The following is a 19,805-nucleotide window of genomic DNA, read 5'->3' as shown; positions in this document are numbered from 1 at the left end:
GCTATCTCTAATGATTTAATCACTTATATTACTAGGGTGGTTAATCTTTTTCTTGAGGGCCGGTGTCTTCTTGCTTTGGGTGAGTACATTGCCAGCGCCCCTCTCACGCCGCTTGTTAAACCAGGTGGTGGGGCCCGTCCTATTACTGTTGGCACTGTATGGAGACGGCTTGTCTCTAAGGTTGGTGCTTTTATGGTTGGTTCTTCTTTGTCTTCTTATTTTGCTGGGCTTCAGTTTGGGGTGGGTGTGTCCGGTGGAGGAGAGGCTATCTTACATGCCTTGAATCAGCTCATTGAGGCTCGGGGTGCTGAGGTGGAACTTTCCATGTTGCTGGTTGATTTCTAGAATGCTTTCAACCTTTTTGATTGTACGACCATGCTTCAGGAAGTCTGCCGTAGTTTCTCGGTTCTTTCTCGTTGGGTAGAGTTTTGTTATTCCAGCCCTGCCCGTCTTTTTTATGGGGAGCATTGCTTGTGGTCTTGTCAGGGTGTCCAGCACTGTGATCCTTTGGGCCCGTTGCTTTTCACTTTGGTTTTGCATCCCTTAGTATGCAAAATCCGGGACACTTTTGACCTCACTATGCAGGCGTGGTACTTGGATGATGGCACCATTGTGGGGGATACTTTGGAGGTGGGGAAGGTCTTGGATTTGATGATGGCGGATGGCCCTCGTTTTGGACTGCACCTTAATGTCTCCAAGACGGAGGTCTTTTGGCCTGTTGAGGATCCTCAGAGTCGGCTTCCTGGGGTTTTCCCCCCTTCTATTGCTCGGCCCTTGCGTGGTGTTACAGTTTTGGGTGGACCTGTCAGTACTTGTCCTGGTTTTGGCAGTGAGATTGTGGCGAGGAGACTAACTAAGACCATTGAGCTAATGGACTTGGTTGCGAGGATTGAGGACCCACAATATGAGTTGCTTCAACTTCAAGCTTGTACTGGTATTTCTAAGCTCTATTTCTCCCTTCGTACTTGCTCCCCGGGTGTTTTTGGGTCGGTCCATCTTCCTTTTGATGCTACTCTTCGTTCCAGCTTGGAACGTATTGTCACCGCGTCTAGCCCGGGTTTTAGGGATTGGTAGTGGCTGTGACACCCTTATATATAGCGTTAAATAAATACGTAAATTCTACAGAAAAACTGACAGGATATGTTTGTAATTGGTTCAACTAGATAAAACCTGTAATTTTTAAAACTTTCCTAAACCATTCACAAACATTTCCAACTTAAGAGTGCCCAAAACCTGCAAATGCTAACAAACTAATTTACATAACATAACTAAAGACGCGGGGATATAGTGATACAAACCAAAATAGAAGAGGGAGACATATGTCCCTTCAAAATATATACACAACCAAAAGTTTAAAGGTTTCTACAAAATATAACCAAACTAAGTCCAAGGTTCTTTTGCTCACTAGCTCGTCTGTATACCCCATTTAATCATCTTCAACCTGACAATCGCATTTTATACAAACACGAAAGCCACAATTCAGTGGGGAGTAACTTCGAGTCCTCCCAGCCACGAAATGTCATATTTAATGTAACATGTAATGTAACATGTAAACAACATGATAAATAATTCAATTATCAAGTATTCTAACATATGAACACTAAACTGACCAAATTAAACTATCATGTGAAACATATAACAAGTAGTAATCCAAACTTTATCAATTGTAACCGGCTTACATCTCACCTATTACAATTCATAAAATCACCATACAAGAAAGGGCAATATATCAAAGACAGACATAAGTTCTTAGTACGGTCAATAGTCACTCTGTAACTCGAGTCTATACCACGAGGTAGGGAAGGTAATCGAACCGGTATCTTGGCGCAGAGGTTCTATCAAAACATGGCCAAGACACAACACAACCCTAGCCTAAAAACTGCGCAGACCTAGACATGCGGATACACACCACCGCACCCAAGACCCACAATTTTTCTAAAACAAAGTGAGTACCCTAAGGAGTCCACCAAAGCGTTGGCTAGTACTTAAGCTGACCACTTACTATCAAAATAAGTAACGAGGTCATGCCCCAACTTGGATATAATCCCACTAAGTCAGGAACACAAAGGCTATTAAGCAGTGAACATATACTCGTCAAAGACTATAAAGACCTATCTATGACAAACACAACAACCTGCAAAAAGTATTTAATACCAATACCATTTCTAGCAATATTAACAATATTAAAGGTTTCAGGGAATCTAGGGCCGTTTCTACAATATAAGAAACTATTAAATTCAACCAACAACACATGTGAACTAAAACGTAATAAATGGCCTAAAACAAGAAAAAGGCCGATTATCCAATTCATATAAAATTTCATCCAACCGAATTTTTACCCGCAACCCCGATCTGCGGCAGTGCGGGTTAAATTGCGGCTGACCAATCACACAATTGACTGACATCGATTCAGTCAAAGGGACCAAGGCTCAGTTTTCGGCATAATCATCCAAACATTACAATTTTCGCTATAAAATTCATTTTGAGCCTATTCATTACTATTTCATTTTATAACCTATTCTAACATGTGTCAACTACCAAAATAAACATAATTTTTACCATCAACATAATTTTTACTACTAATATGATTCATTTCAAAAGATTACCCATTTGTTACTTATACTAATTATAACATTAATAAACCCGAAATGACAAATAATGCATGAAAAACCGCGAAACAAGCAACGGGCTGACCCGGGCCAGCCGTGGGCCTGCCGTGGGCCTGCACGGGCCTGCCGGGCCTGCTGGCCGCCACCCCCAACCCTCCATTTCTCCATTTTTGTTTAGTTTAACATCGTCTGAAGTATCAATTAATCATTCCTATACTAATATGTTAACTTAAACTAACAAAAGACATGAATTAGACAAGAAATTAACCCATATTAACATGTGAAATAAACCATTCAATTAAAAATCACAAAATCAAACAAAAAGCAAAGAATGTGACGATTATTCGTCGAGTAACTCGAAATATGTTACCTTTAGCAACAAAATGAGCAATTAGCACCTTGAACCCAAACCCTAATCTGCCAACTAACCACTATCTTCAACAATATACGAGTCCCCAAACTCGTCTTCCAAATCTTCACCTAAATAAACAATAAAAACACAACAATAAGCACAAAAATCGAAATATGCCCAAATTCGTCTTAAATCAACATCAAGAAAACTGAAATTAAAACATACTAGGATGTAGATCTTGAAGAGAGGATTCCGAAAATATAAATTTTGTGAAAATCGGACTAGAAACGAGTGAGTTATAGTGAAATTAGCTTGGATTTTGTATAAAAATGGTGGTTTTGTGTTTTGGAAGGCTTTAGAACATAAAGGAAGATGAAGTTGGAAAAAGAAAAAGGAAAACGAAAGGGGGAAGGGAGGTGCCGCGGGAAAGGAAGAGGAAAGGCGGGATTGAGACGGAAATTTTATGAGTCGGTTTTGGTTCGTCTCGATGATAATTAGAAACGCTTGTCAATTGCAAATTCCGACAAGACCAAAGTTCTTAAACACGAGATTACAAGAAAATTGAGTATTCATATGACCCATTTCCATAATCATCTGCCCAATTTTCAATAGAGTTGTCATTTTTTTCCCGATATGCCCTTATTTCGAAATAAAAAGTTTTTACACGGTTTAAACTATTTTTAAACATTTCGAAACTATCAAAATAAATACTTTTCTTCAAAATATAATAAAATTATATTTCTTTGAATTATTATTACTTCAAATACATTAATATCAAATTTTACTTGATTAATAAATTACTTCCGCAATATATTAACGGTCCAAAATTACGGGGTGTTACAATCACCCCTCCTTTTAAAAAGTTTCGTCCTCGAAACTTAGAAGGAGAAATTATAGTATACAACATCTTAATAATATAATCATAAGAAAAATATAGGTATCTTTTCAATGAAATGGTGATACTCTTGTTGATCAGACAAGAACATTCACATTCATATCAAGATAAAAAAAAAAATATTTCTACACCAATAAATGAGAAAACCCATTATTGGGACGTCTCCAACAACGAGATTTAACATTCACTAATGTTAAAACCATTAAAAATCATAAAAGCATTTTCAAAATTTTAGTTTAAAGTTCTATAATAAGAATAATATCTTTACTAATTATGATTAAGCACGGCTTAGTAACTCGGAAAAAGAGTAAGAAAAGGAATACCTTACGAGAATAATTCAGGGTATTTAGCTAACATAGAAGCTTCAGTCTCCCAAGTCTCTTCTTCGACATTTCCACAACGCCAAAGAACACGGACTAGAGGTACAACTTTGCTCCTAAGTTGCTTGTTGGCTTTTTCAAGAATCCGAATTGGCCTTTCTTCAACCGCCAAGTTAGGCTCCAATTCAAGAATCTCTTCTTGGATGATATGGCTAGGGTCACTAATGTACTTCCTCAACTGAGAAACATGGAAGACATTGTGAACCTTGCTTTCATTTGGGGGCAATTCTAAACGGTAAGCAAGAGGACCAATCTTTTCAATCACCCGAAAAGGTCCAATATATTTAGGGCTCAACTTCCCTTTTACGCCAAACCGTTTCACCCCTTTCATAGGTGACACTTTAAGGAATACTTGATCATCAACCTCAAAAGAAAGTGGTCGACGACGGATATCAGCATATGATTTTTGACGGTCCTGAGCGACTTTCATCCGCTCCCGAATGATCTTAACTTGTTCAATGGACTCAGTCACCAAATCAGGTCCTAACATTGGAACATTTTGGGTTTGATCCCAACAGACTGGAGTACGGCATTTTCTACCGTACAGAGCTTCATATGGTGCCATTTTAATGGAGGCTTGATAGCTGTTGTTGTAAGAGAACTCAACTAGAGGTAAACATTTCTCCCAAGAAGTTTGGAAATCTAAAGCACAGGCACGAAGAAGATCCTCTAAAGTTTGAATTGTTCTCTCAGTTTGACCATCAGTGGCGGCGTGAAAAGCAGTGCTCATCAATAGTTTACTACCCAAGGCCTCTGTAATGCGGTCCCGAAACGAGAACAAAATCGAGGGTCTCGATCTGAAACTATATCTTTAGGAACCCCATGATGGCGCACTACTTCATTCCCATAGGCACCAGCTAGAACTTCTAATCTCCAGGTCTCTTTGATAGGAATAAACCGAGCACATTTAGTCAATCGGTCCACAACCACCCAAACAGCATTCTTCCCAGTGGAAGTTCTGGGTAAAGCCATCACAAAATCCATGGAAATAGACTCCAATTTCCAAAGAGGAACATCCAAGGGTTGAAGCAAACCCCCGGGCTTTTGATGCTCTACCTTTACTTTCGCGGGTGAGGCATTTCTTGACATACTCCATAACTTCAATCTTCATCCTAGGCCACCAGAATTGCAATCTCAAATCTTTGTACATTTTGGTACCTCCGGGGATGAACGGAGTAAGAGAGAGGTGTGCTTCATCAAGAATTCTTTTCTCAAATCATTTGCACTCGGAACATAGATTCTACCATGATAACGAAGATACCCATCCTCATCAATCTTACAATCCTTAGCTTGCCCAAGTTGAATTTTAGCTCGAATGGATTTGAAAGTAGGATCATCGGGAAGGCAAGCACGGATCTCACGGTAGAAGTCAGGTTCGGCTGACATGGCATCAAGATGATGAGAGCCCCTTTTTACAAGGCTTACTCCTAAATTTTGAAGTTCTAAAGCAAGTTCAGGAGGTAATTCCTGAAAAGAATTCAAAGAACGACATGATTTTCTGCTAAGAGCATCAGCCACCACATTAGCTTTTCCTTCGTGATAAATTAGATCGGCATCATAGTCATTCACCAATTCTAACCATCTTCTTTGTCTCATGTTCAGCTCTTTTTGGGTAAAGAGATATTTCAGGCTTTTGTGGTCGGTGTAGATGTTGCAATGGACTCCAATGAGGTAGTGTCTCCAAATCTTTAAAGCATGCACCACCGCAGCTAATTCAAGATCATGAGTCGGGTAGTTAACTTCATGAACTCTAAGCTGTCGAGAGGCATACGCAATGGCTTTCCCTTTTTGCATCAAGACACAACCTATACCATGCTTAGAAGCATCACAGTAAACATCAAAGTCCACTCCTTCTTTAGGTAAGGTCAACACTAGGAGCGGTAGTCAACCTCTTTTTCAATTCTGGAAGGCATTTTCACACTCCTCAGACCACACAAACTTAGACTCTTTCTTCAAAGAATCGAGTCATCGGCCTAGCAATCCTTGAAAAATCCTTGAGAAATCGCCGATAGTAACCCGCCAAGCCAAGGAAACTACGGATTTCAGAAACATTGGTCGGACTTTTCCAATCAACAACGGCTTCAATTTTGGCAGGATCTACCATAACGCCCTCTTTTGAAATGACGTGCCCAAGGAAGGTCACTTTAGGTAACCAGAATTCACATTTAGAGAATTTAGCATACCATTTTTCACGCGCGAGAATCTCCAAAATAGCACAAAGGTGTTGGACATGTTCTTCTTCAGATTTAGAATAGATCAGGATGTCATCAATGAACACTACAACGCATTTGTCAAGGTGTTCTCCGAAAGTACGGTTCATCGATCCATGAATATCTGCTGGAGCATTGGTCAAACCAATGGCATCACCGTAAACTCGAAATGACCATATCTCGATGAAGGCGGTTTTAGGAAAGTCGACTTCTCGGTGGAATTTGATGATAGCCGAACGAAGATCAATTTTAGAAAAATTGGAAGCACCTCGGAGTTGGTCGAAAAGATCATCAATTCTAGGAAGAGGATATTTATTATTGATAGTAACCCGGTTAAGTTCACGATAATCTATGCATAATCGCATAGATCCATCCTTCTTCCTTACAAAGAGAACAGGAGCACCCCAAGGTGAAGAGCTAGGTCGGATAAAACCTTTGGCAATCAAATCATCCAGCTGAGCCTTCAGCTCTTTCATTTCAGACGGTGCCAGCCTATAAGGAGCTTTAGCAATAGGGCCGGTACCAGGAATAAGATCAATAGTAAATTCAACTTCCCTTTCAGGAGGAATTCCCGGTAGCTCATCAGGAAAAACATCGGGAAATTCACATACTACAGGAATGTTCTCTTTAGGAGGCAGAGAGGAAGAATCAGAAGGAGTCACCATACACACGAAGGCTTGATGACCCTTTTTCATCGCATTGACAAACTTCATAGCAGAAATTAATTTAGTACCGGTTTGTCTTTTAACCATTTGATAAGACACACGGTGACCTGAAGGGCTTGTAAGAATTATTTTCTGGTCCCGACATTCAAATCGCGCATGATAAGTATGTAACCAATCCATGCCCAAAATGACATCAAATTCTTCAAGCGGAAACTGGAAAAGATTTGCTGGAAATATAGATCCCGCAATAGAAATAGGGACTTCCGGATAGATTTTAGAACAGGAAAAGACATCCCCAGAGGGTAAGGATATAGATGTGCTTTCTCCACGTGATGATTCAAGTGATAATTTATCGGAGAGTTTTATTGAAATAAAAGATAAAGAGGCGTCCGTATCAAATAGTGCCAAACAAGGAGCATCAAAAATAGAAAATGTACCAGTAATGATATCAGGGTGTGCCTCAGCTTCTTCTCGGCTCATGACAAAAATCCGGCCCTTCGGCCTCACCGGCCAGCCTCTTTGGGCGGCGGGAGTAGTAGGAGCCGTCACCTTCTTCTCCGGGCAAACATTAGCCTTGTGGCCCGGTTTGTTGCAAGAAAAGCATATGATAGGATCAACGAAGCATTTACCAGGATGTCTTTGGTTTCTTGCGGTTATAGCACACTCGGTCTTTAGCACCTTTATTGTTGTTAAGAGCTGAAGATTGACCACCCCGGTTAACTTGCACATTAGAAACAAATCTCCTCTTGTTTGGGTTAGAGGGAGAAGAGATGAACCTGGGTGAAAGAGTATAAGGCCTAGAAGATGGATATAAAGGCCTCTTGCCAAGATTAGAACTGGTTGCACGAGCTTCATTTTCAATGTCTTTCAGGGAATTCTCAGCCCATAAAGCATCATTGTAAATTGAAACAAAGCTGGTGGAATCCCGACGGACCATGATTTTGATTTTAGGAGAGAGCTTTTCAAGATAAAAGAAGGCTTTTTCGTTGTCATCCTTCACCAATCTAGTTGCATAATGAGCCAACTCGTTGAATTTATCAGTGAAGGTCTGAACAGGAAGGCTTCCTTGCTTTAATTCCATGAATCCCTTCAACTTCTGCTGTTTAAGTTCTTGCGGATAGAATCGGGCCTCCACTAATTCCTTGAAACGTTCCCAGTCAAATCCCGGTTCAGATGAAACGGTAGGCCCAGTCATGGACCACCATCGATCTGCTTCTCGTACTAAGAAGTGAGATGCCAGCTTCACCTTATGTTCCTTCTTAACATCATACAACGTAAAGCTTTTCTCCAACTCCCGAAACCACCCCGTAAGAGCAACTGGATCAATCTCTCCACCATAAGTGGGAGTGTTGATTCGGGTTAATTGATTAGCCACCCAAGTATAGGTGCCTGGAGTACCCTCAGGAGGCGGGGGAGGAGGAGGAGCTTGTTGATTCTGCTGATTTTGTTGGTTTTGGAGAATTTGAGTAAGAACTAGTAAAAGAGCATCATCAATTCTTCTTGGCGGAGCCATCTTACAAAAGAGAAAATTTAATTAGTACCTATCAATTAGCAATCACAAACAGACTACCACATAAAATCCTAAATCTACCCATCCTACCCATCTCTCAAGTTTATTATTTAAAGGTCAAGTGATTTTAAGTGGGGTGCACAAACGTGCGTCGGGAGCAACAAGCTCTGATACCAACTGTGACACCCTTATATATAGCGTTAAATAAATACGTAAATTCTACAGAAAAACTGACAGGATATGTTTGTAATTGGTTCAACTAGATAAAACCTGTAATTTTTAAAACTTTCCTAAACCATTCACAAACATTTCCAACTTAAGAGTGCCCAAAACCTGCAAATGCTAACAAACTAATTTACATAACAAAACTAAAGACGCGGGGATATAGTGATACAAACCAAAATAGAAGAGGGAGACATATGTCCCTTCAAAATATATACACAACCAAAAGTTTAAAGGTTTCTACAAAATATAACCAAACTAAGTCCAAGGTTCTTTTGCTCACTAGCTCGTCTGTATACCCCATTTAATCATCTTCAACCTGACAATCGCATTTTATACAAACACGAAAGCCACAATTCAGTGGGGAGTAACTTCGAGTCCTCCCAGCCACGAAATGTCATATTTAATGTAACATGTAATGTAACATGTAAACAACATGATAAATAATTCAATTATCAAGTATTCTAACATATGAACACTAAACTAACCAAATTAAACTATCTTGTGAAACATATAACAAGCAGTAATCCAAACTTTATCAATTGTAACCGGCTTACATCTCACCTATTACAATTCATAAAATCACCATACAAGAAAGGGCAATATATCAAAGACAGACATAAGTTCTTAGTACGGTCAATAGTCACTCTGTAACTCGAGTCTATACCACGAGGTAGGGAAGGTAATCGAACCGGTATCTTGGCTCAGAGGTTCTATCAAAACATGGCCAAGACACAACACAACCCTAGCCTAAAATCTCTTGAGACCTAGACATGCGGATACACACCACCGCACCCAAGACCCACAATTTTTCTAAAACAAAGTGAGTACCCTAAGGAGTCCACCAAAGGGTTGGCTAGTACTTAAGCTGACCACTTACTATCAAAATAAGTAACGAGGTCATCCCCAACTTGGATATAATCCCACCAAGTAAGGAACACAAAGGCTATTAAGCAGTGAACATATACTCGTCAAAGACTATAAAGACCTATCTATGACAAACATAACAACCTGCAAAAAGTATTTAAAACCAATACCATTTCTAGCAATATTAACAATATTAAAGGTTTCAGGAAATCTAGGGCCGTTTCTACAATATATGAAACTATTAAATTCAACCAACAACACATGTGAACTAAAACTTAATAAATGGCCTAAAACAAAAAAAAGGCCGATTATCCAATTCATATAAAATTTCATCCAACCGAATTTTTACCCGCAACCCCGCGATCTGCGACAGTGTACGGGTTAAATTGCATGGGGTGACCAATCACACAATTGACCGACATCGATTGATCAAAGGGACCAAGGCTCAGTTTTCGGCATAATCATCCAAACATTACAATTTTCGCTATAAAATTCATTTTGAGCCTATTCATTACAATTTCATTTTATAACCTATTCTAACATGTGTCCACTACCAAAATAAACATAATTTTTACCATCAACATAATTTTTACTACTAATATGATTCATTTCAAAAGATTACCCATTTGTTACTTATACTAATTATAACATTAATAAACCCAAAATGACAAATAATGCATGAAAAACCGCGAAACAAGCAACGGGCTGACCCGGGCCAGCCGTGGGCCGCACGAACTGCGCGGCTCTTGGGCCCGCCGCGCGCCACCCCCAACCCTTCATTTCTCCATTTTTGTTCGGTTTTTAACATCGTCTCAAGTATCAATTAATGATTCCTATACTAATATGTTAACTTAAACTAACAAAAGACATGAATTAGACAAGAAATTAACCCATATTAACATGTGAAATAAACCATTCAATTAATAATCACAAAATCAAACAAAAAGCAAAGAATGTGACGATTATTCGTCGAGTAACTCGAAATATGTTACCTTTAGCAACAAAATGAGCAATTAGCACCTTGAACCCAAACCCTAATCTGCCAACTAACCACTATCTTCAACAATATACGAGTCCCCAAACTCGTCTTCCAAATCTTCACCTAAATAAACAATAAAAACACGACAATAAGCACAAAAATCGAAATATGCCCAAATTCGTCTTAAATCAACATCAAGAAAACTGAAATTAAAACATACTAGGATGTAGATCTTGAAGAGAGGATTCCGAAAATATAAATTTTGTGAAAATCGGACTAGAAACGAGTGAGTTATAGTGAAATTAGCTTGGATTTTGTATAAAAATGGTGGTTTTGTGTTTTGGAAGGCTTTAGAACATTAAGGAAGATGAAGTTGGAAAAAGAAAAATGAAAAGGAAAGGGGGAAGGGAGGTGCCGCGGGAAAGGAAGAGGAAAGGCGGGATTGAGACGGAAATTTTATGAGTCGGTTTTGGTTCGTCTCGATGATAATTAGAACCGCTTGTCAATTGCAAATTCCGACAAGACCAAAGTTCTTAAACACGAGATTACAAGAAAATTGAGTATTCATATGACCCATTTCCATAATCATTTGCCCAATTTTCAATAGAGTTGTCATTTTTTTCCCGATATGCCCTTATTTCGAAATAAAAACTTTTTACACGGTTTAAACTATTTTTAAACATTTCGAAACTATAAAAATAAATACTTTTCTTCAAAATATAATAAAATTATATTTCTTTGAATTATTATTACTTCAAATACATTAATATCAAATTTTACTTGATTAATAAATTACTTCCGCAATATATTAACGGTCCAAAATTACGGGGTGTTACAGTGGCGCCTTGCTACATTCCTTTTTCATCTTGGTGATCTTGGTGTCTATGCGGCGGTATATGTTTTACATTATGCTTTTATTGCGCCCCGTTTGCAGTCTGCTGATTTACAGGCTAAGCTCCTCGGACCTTCTGGAATTGTAGCTGCTGGCCCTGCTATTGACGATGTCGCGCGGGTTTTTACTGTGACTACAGGCTCTTGTATCTTAGGTAACCCTAGTGAAATTGCTGCCCCCAAACTTATGAAGAAATTGGCAGACATTTATTTCGCGACGGTTGCTGCAGCCTCAGAGTCTGTTTTCTCTTTGACACCACGCCAGCTTGCTTTGCGGCAGTCTCAGCAGGGTTCTCACTCCTATGATTGGTTTCGTGCAGTTCCTATCTCCGGGTTAGGTCAGGCTATGAACGGGAGGACTTACCGTAGTGTGCTTGGGTATCGTCTGGGTGTTCCGTTATTCACGGTATCTAGGCCCTGTCCTGCTTGCTCTCGGGTTTTGCTGATGATGTTTTTGGGGACCACGCTGTTTCTTGTACTGGTACTGTGGGCGTTAAACATCGGCATAACCTCGTCCGTGACACTCTTTTCGACATCTACTATAGATTTGGTATTTCTACGGGAGAGGAGGTAGATATCGGTTTGGTTGACGGGCATGGTGGTTCTCTTCGTCCTGTGGATTTGATGCTTTATTCTTGGGACAGAGGGCGTGATGTGTGCGTTGACTTGACAGGGTCTTCTCCTTTGACTCAGACTGGGATGACGGATTTTGTGTCTGGCCGGGTTGTTGCTAATGCTGCTCAGCGTAAGTGTGCTAAGTACAGGGATTTGTGCGCGGCAGCGGGTTATGTTTTTTGGTTTTCGAAGGCGTACCCCTCTTTTTGCACTAAAAACTTTGACGGCCCATAATTCGTGTTCATGAGTTCGAAATGCGACGATTCTTTTTTGTTTTTAAAAAAAAATTGATCGCCTTTGCGTTTTTCGATTTGAAAAAAAATATTGCCATTTTCTAAACTTGTTGCAAGAATTACGGCCGGTCAAACGTTTTTAACCTAATAAATTTTGACTGGCTATTTATAATGGTTAAGAGTTCGTAAAGTAATAACGATTTTTTTTTTCAAATTGGTCGTCTTTATGAGATTTTTAATTTGAAAAAACAATTGTGTTTTTCGAGTTCGTGACCAAGAATTATAGACAGTCAAATATTTTTAGCTCAAAAAGAGGGGTACCCCATACAATATGAAAAAACATAAGGGCACCATGTAGAGTATATCAAATATAATAGTAAATTAATAAATATATATATACTAAATATAAATATAGTAATAATATAATAAATAATAAGAATAATATAATAAATAATAAGAATAATAATAATATTGAACAGAACTAATCTGAACTGAACTGAATTGATTTGAACTGAACTGAACTGAACTTAACTGAACTGAACGGAACTAAACTGAACTTAATGGAGCTGAACTGAACTGAACTGAACTTAATAGAGCTGAACTGAACTGACTGAACTTATAAGAACTTAAATTAAGTCCAAAAGAATAAGATCTTACTTACTTTATATTTATTAAAACTTATGAGATTTTTTTTTTACATCCTACCTTTTATTTATTCTTATTTAAAATGGGAAGATATTTTTGGTTGTTTAAACAACCATTTTGGTTAGTCAACCTAAGACTTTTAAGGAGACTTTATTGCTCATTTTAATCTCTTATAAACTCTACCTTTTGTCTAGGTTCATTAGGTTTTCATTCAAATAAAAAAAAAAATCAAACCCCTTGCGACGTTTCACGGCAAAACCAAAATTACGTACATGTTTACCTTCTTGCTTCTTTATTTCCATTCAAACAAATTACGTACATGTTTGCCTTCTTGCTTCTAACAATGATCGATCTTTCTTCATCTTTTCTTGCACCGATTCGATCGTTCCTAGTCTTATTGTAAGGGGTTTTGTGACGATCCACACAAAGTCGAGTACCTAGTATATTCAGACAGTGAGTAGAGGTAACGCGTGATGGCTGACTCGGCATTTCGTTTCCTTTTGGATTCTTCGAAATATTAATTGCACTAGTATTATCACAAAATATGGGAGTGATGTCAAAAATTATACCATAGTCATGCAATTGTTGTCGTACCCAAAGAATTTGTGCACAACAAAGAGCGACCCTCACATACTAACTTTCGGCCGTGGATAGAGCTACGGTATTTTGCTTATTGGATGCCCATGAAATGAGCCACGGTCCTAAGAACGTAGCAATGCCCGAGGTGCTCTTCCTATCCAACGAGCTACCGGCAAAATCCGCATCGGAAAATCCTACAAAATCAAGTTCATAGTAAGATGGATACCAAAGATATAAGTCTTGTGTTCCAATCAAGTACCTAAAAATCCGTTTAACTGCTTTGAAATGAGATTCCTTAGGACTTGATTGGAAACGGGCACACAAGCATACACTAAATTGTATGTCGGGTCCACTAGCGGTTAAATAAATTAATGAACCGATCATACCTCGATACACCTTTTCGTTAACATCCTTACCATTTTCGTCTTTGTCAAGTTTGATGTTAGAGACCATTGGTGTAGCCATAAGATTAGAACTAGTCAACCCAAACTTACTTAACAATTCCTTTAAATACTTTTGTTGATGGATCATTGTTCCTCTCTCACCTTGTTTGATTTGAATAAAAGTAAAAATGCAAGCTCTCCCATCATATTCCTTTCAAACTCGGAAGTCATTAGATCCAAAAAATACGTATAAAGAACATTATTTGTTGTATCAAAGATAATGTCATCGACATATACTTGCACAAGCAACAGTTCTTCACATTGTGACTTGATAAACAATGTTTTATCAAGCAACCGACGTAAAAAACCATTTTCCAATAGAAACTTTGATAGCCTATCATACCAAGCTATAGGATCATGTTTCAAACCATAAAGTGCTTTATCAAGTTTGAAAACGTGGTTAGGGAACTCATTTTTTATAAATCTCGGTGGTTGTTTGACAAAAACTTCTTCTTCAAGATAGCCATTTAGGAAAACGGTTTTAACATCCATTTAAAAAAAAATTTATGCCAAGGTGAGACACAAAAGCTATATCTAACACCCTCATACTCCAAGTGCCTTACCAGGACTACTTAAGGCATGGGAATGCTACCATCTCGGTTACCAGAGGCGAAGTATATCCAATAGACAATAAAGAAACATACTTTATTAAATATGTTTAAAGCAATACAAGTCCAAATTCCAAAACTGATAAAGTAAATACAACTGTTTCTCAAAACTGTCAAACCAACTGAAATAATGTAAAATAAGTTCGTGACACAGCCGAAGACTCTAGTGACTCATTTTATGACTCCATCCCAGCTATCCCTCATGCCATCCAACTATACCTGCTCAATAACTGCTAACCATCCCCGAATGGATCACCACAGTTTTTAAAACAATTAAACGGGGTCAGTACTGATTACACAAAACAATACAGCTGAAACAATATACAATCCAAGCTAATCAACCTTTCTCCATCACAACTCCACATACCTGACTACACACTAAAGTGTGTAGTCCTGCCAGAATACTCATCCGAACAAGTATTCCACACCGCTAGTGGGGGACCGCAGCCGTTCCCACCTAAGCCCCGCTCATCTCATTCGAGCGATAAACCCAAGTTCCTAAATGTGCACATCCCTTCTGTGGCAGGTTCCACAGAAGGCGAATCAAGGGCGTGAAGCCACTCCCGCAAGTGACTCCACTAAGCCGAGTACGCACCTCGCAAACCACATACAATTATACAACAACCACATTATACAATCAACAATCACCAATCCCAAATCGGATATGATGTAAACCAACAACAACGAATCAATCATCACAATGCCATGTAATCAATACTGCGTAGGGAAACCCTACCTCGAATAGCAACCACAAGACCGTCACATCAGCTAATCAATAATGTTCTTCTACAAATCCTCCTCCTATAACACATATGCATACAATTATCACCTAATCTATATAATCCTCCCAAAACCCCCAAATCTACCCAATTAGGGTTTTAAACACACTTATCAAAACATTATAAAAATTATACAAGAATCTTACCCTTGACGCGACGAACTCAACGGTATAAAGAACAAGACAATCCGACGATCCTAGCCTTGGGATTTGTTAACAGCGCGAAGAAATCGAACAACGTAACTCCTTATTCTCTCTTGAAAAGTTTTAGAAAGCAAAAGTGATTTACAATAATGACGGAAGCCTTTTATACTAATCGCACGTTATTAAAAAAACCCGGCTAAAATAACCCGTAAGACTGACTTACTCGATCGAGTAAGTGACTTACTCGATCGAGTGTCACACGTACTCGATCGAGTACCCAACATGCAGACTACTGTTTTTCTTAAAAACATGCTTACTCGACATAGTAAGCCCCACTCGATAGAGTACCCATAGACATAGAAAACCGTAGTATTACAGTCTTCCCTCATTAAAAAGAACTTCGTCCCTGAAGTTCAACCCATACACAAAAACAAAACATACTATCTCAACTCCGAGACATAACCAAAACTCAAAACAAAAGTCCCAACAAACACTCAAACCGACTCAAAGCGACTCAAAGCAACTACTAACTGTACTAAAACCAACATAAAGCATACAAAAACCTTATGCGACCATCTCCTACCCCCTAAAAGAAACATGGATACGTCCCCGTAACCACACATACCTGATCAAAAAGAGACGGATAACGCTCCCTCATGGACTCTTCCACCTCCCAAGTAGCTTCCTCAACCTCGTGGTTAGACCAAAGAACCTTAAGCAACACTGTTTCCCCATTCCTAGTTTTCCGAACCTTGCGATCAAGAATCTGTTTTGGCACCTCGAGATAAGACAAGGACTCGTCCAACTCTATGTTCTCTACCTCTAACACATGTGAAGGATCGCTCACATACTTCTGTAACTGAGACATATGAAACACATTATGCACTCTAACCAAAGCTACTGGCAACGCTAACCGGTAAGCAACCTCACCCACGCGATCCAAAATCTCATATGGTCCGATAAACTTCTGGCTCAGCTTCCCTTTCTTACCAAACCTTATGACCCCATGCATAGGAGACACTTTCAAAAGAACCTTGTCCCCAACCTGAAACTCTATATCACAACGATATAAATCTGCATAACTCCTTTGTCGATCTTGGACCGCTTTCATCTTTTGCCTGATCAACTTAACCTGTTCTATTATCTCCTGTACCATCTGTGGTCCTAAAACCACAACCTCAGCTCTATCATCCCAGCAAATCGGACTCCTACACCTCCTCCCATACAGAGCCTCAACTGGTGCCATCCCAATAATCGTGTGATAGCTGTTGTTATAAGAAAACTCAATAAGATCCAATCTATCCTCCCAGCTACCACCAAACTCCATCACACAAGCTCGCAGCATATCCTCTAAAGTCTTGATGGTCCTCTCTGTCTGCCCATCTGTCACAGGATGAAAAGCAGTACTCATTTTTAAAGTAGTTCCCATCAACTCCTGCAAGTATCTCCAAAACCGTGATATGAACCTCGCATCCCTATCTGACACTATATCCATAGGAACCCCATGCAAATGAACCACATGCTTCCTATAAGCCAAAGCTAACTGTATCTTGGTCCAAGTATCTTTCATTGGAACAAAGTGAGTTAACTTAGTCAAACGGTCAACTATTACCCATATCATGTTGTTACCCCGTTGACTCCTCGGCAAACCCACTATAAAATCCATAGAGATAGACTCCCATTTCCACTCAGGCACCTCGAGAGACTGAATCATAACTTGTGGTCGTCGCTGCTCTCCTTTAACCCTCTGACATGTCAAACATCGAGCCACGAACTCAGTTGTTTCCTTTTTCATCCCAGGCCACCAGAAAGTCTTCTTCAAATCTTTATACAACTTGTCACCTCCTGGATGTACTGAATATGGTGTGCAATGAGCCTCTGTCATGATCACCTTTTTCAAACTCCTCATCATTAGGAACACGCCACCTGCCATCAAATCTCACACTACCATCTGTATGAATAGAGAACCTAGACACTGTCCCTTTCTCTACTCCAGCTCTCCACTCCTCAATCTTAGGATCCAAAGCATGTTTCTTGTGAGTGTCATCATAAAGATCTGGCTCCACTGTTAAGTCCCCTCTAGCATCCGTTTTCTGTATCATATGTATCCCCATCTTCCCCACCTCATCTCTCAACCTCACCAAAGACATAGCTGTGTATAGAGAATGCACACTCTACCTGCTTAGCGCATCAGCAACCACGCTTGCCGTCCCTTCATGGTAGATAATATCCATGTCATAGTCTCCTATCAGCTCCATCCACCTCCTCTGTCTCATGTTCAGCTCCTTTTGAGTGAAGATGTACTTGAGACTCTTGTGATCTGAAAACACCTTAAACGTCGCCCCATAAAGTTAGTGCCTCCAAATCTTGAGAGCAAACACATCTGTACCCAACTCCAGATCATGTGTCGGATAGTTGTCCTCATAAGGCTTCAATTGCCTAAAAGCATAGGCAATTACTTTCCCGTTCTGCATCAATACACATCCCAAATCATTCTTTGAAGCATCTGTATATACCTCAAAGTTCACACACCCTTCAGGTAATGCTAAGACTGGTGCTGTGGTCAAACGCTCCATTAATGTTTGGAACGCCGTCTCACAACTTTCATCCCAACAAAACCTGTTCTCTTTCCTCATCAACGTTGTCATAGGTCTGGCTATCATGGAAAAGTCTTTCACGAACCTATGGTAGTACCCTGCCAAACCCAAGAAACTCCTGATCTCTGCCATATTCTTCGGTGCTTCCCACCGAGTGATTGCCTCTATCTTTGCCGGATCCACAGCTACACCCTTCTTTGAAATCACATGCCCCAGAAAGGCAGCCTCCTCTAGCCAGAACTCACACTTAGATAACTTTGCATATAGCTGATTCTCACGCAAAGTCTGCAACACCAACCTCAAGTGCTCCTCATGCTCCTCCTTAGTCTTAGAATAGACTAAGATATCATTAATGAAGACCACCACGAACCGATCCAAAAACTGACTGAAGACCCGGTTCATCAAATCCATAATCACTGCAGGTGCATTAGATAACCCAAACGGCATCACAACATACTCATAGTGACCATACCTCGATGTAAAAGCCGTCTTTGGTATGTCCTCATCCCGAATCTTCACCTGATGGTAACCCGACCTCAAATCAATCTTAGAAAAGACCGCTGCCCCGTTCAACTAATTAAACAAATCATCTATCCTTGGTAAAGGATACTTGTTCTTTACTGTAACTCTGTTCAGCTCTCTGTAGTCAATGCATAACCTCAAACTCCCATATTTCTTTTTTACAAACAAAACTGGTGCTCCCCATGGTGATATACTAGGTCTAATGTATCCCTTATCAATCAAATCATCCAGCTGTTTCTTCAGCTCCTCCAACTCCTTAGGACCCATGCGGTACGGGGCCTTAGAGATTGGTCCCGTCCCTGGTTTCAGCTCCAGACTGAAATCTATCTCTCTCTTTGGTGGTAAACCTGGTATCTCCTCCGGAAAAACATCTGGAAACTCTCCCACCATTGGTATCTCATCAACTTTCGAACTCACCATACTATTGTCTCTCACATGGCATAAGATCAACAGACACCCCTTCCTCATATAAAACTTCAATGTCACCGCTGCAATCAACTTGACTTTAAGTTTGACAACAAACCCACGATAAGACACACTAACTCCCTTAGGACCTCTCAAAGAGACTCTCTTTTGGTGACAGTCTATTCTAGCTTTATACTTACCCAACCAATCCATGCCAACTATCATCTCAAAACCATCCATAGGAAACTCTAACAAGTCCAGTGGTAGGTCAACCTGCCCTACTATCATAGAAAAACCCTTATACAACCTCCCACAAGATACAGACTCACCCGATGGTATAAAAACTTCCTCTTTTACAGACTCAAACTCTCTCAAACCAAAAAGCTTAGCATAACTCGATGATATAAATGATTGTGACGCCCCCGAATAAAATAAAACAAAGGTAAAGACTCCATTAACAAGAAAAGTTCTCGTGATTACGTGAGCATCATCCTCAGCTGCTTTCTTCTCCATCATGAAAAGTTTTGCCACTGGTCTTCTGTCCACCTCCCTTGACAGTACTGGCAGAAATAGATGGCTTAGCAGCCGACCCCTGGTTGTTGTTCATCGCTGGTCTTTGATATGAATTACCGCCATTGCGGTTAGCCCCACTGTTG

General features: G+C 39.7%; 1 long non-coding RNA gene across 1 annotated transcript; it reads right to left on the bottom strand.

The window, feature by feature from the left end:
* Positions 1-1,089: 1,089 nt before the first annotated feature.
* On the bottom strand, positions 1,090-10,809 carry LOC141627002 (uncharacterized). The gene is made up of 3 exons (XR_012536561.1): positions 10,703-10,809; positions 2,980-3,089; positions 1,090-1,441 (listed from the first exon to the last, which is right to left on the bottom strand). It is a non-coding gene; the product is annotated as an uncharacterized LOC141627002 (long non-coding RNA).
* Positions 10,810-19,805: the final 8,996 nt, after the last annotated feature.

The sequence above is a fragment of the Silene latifolia genome, chromosome Y (genome assembly GCF_048544455.1).
Source record: "Silene latifolia isolate original U9 population chromosome Y, ASM4854445v1, whole genome shotgun sequence".
Classification (NCBI taxonomy): domain Eukaryota; kingdom Viridiplantae; phylum Streptophyta; class Magnoliopsida; order Caryophyllales; family Caryophyllaceae; genus Silene; species Silene latifolia.
The sequence above is the reverse complement of the archived record's forward strand: the minus strand, read 5'-3'. Positions and strand labels throughout refer to the sequence as shown.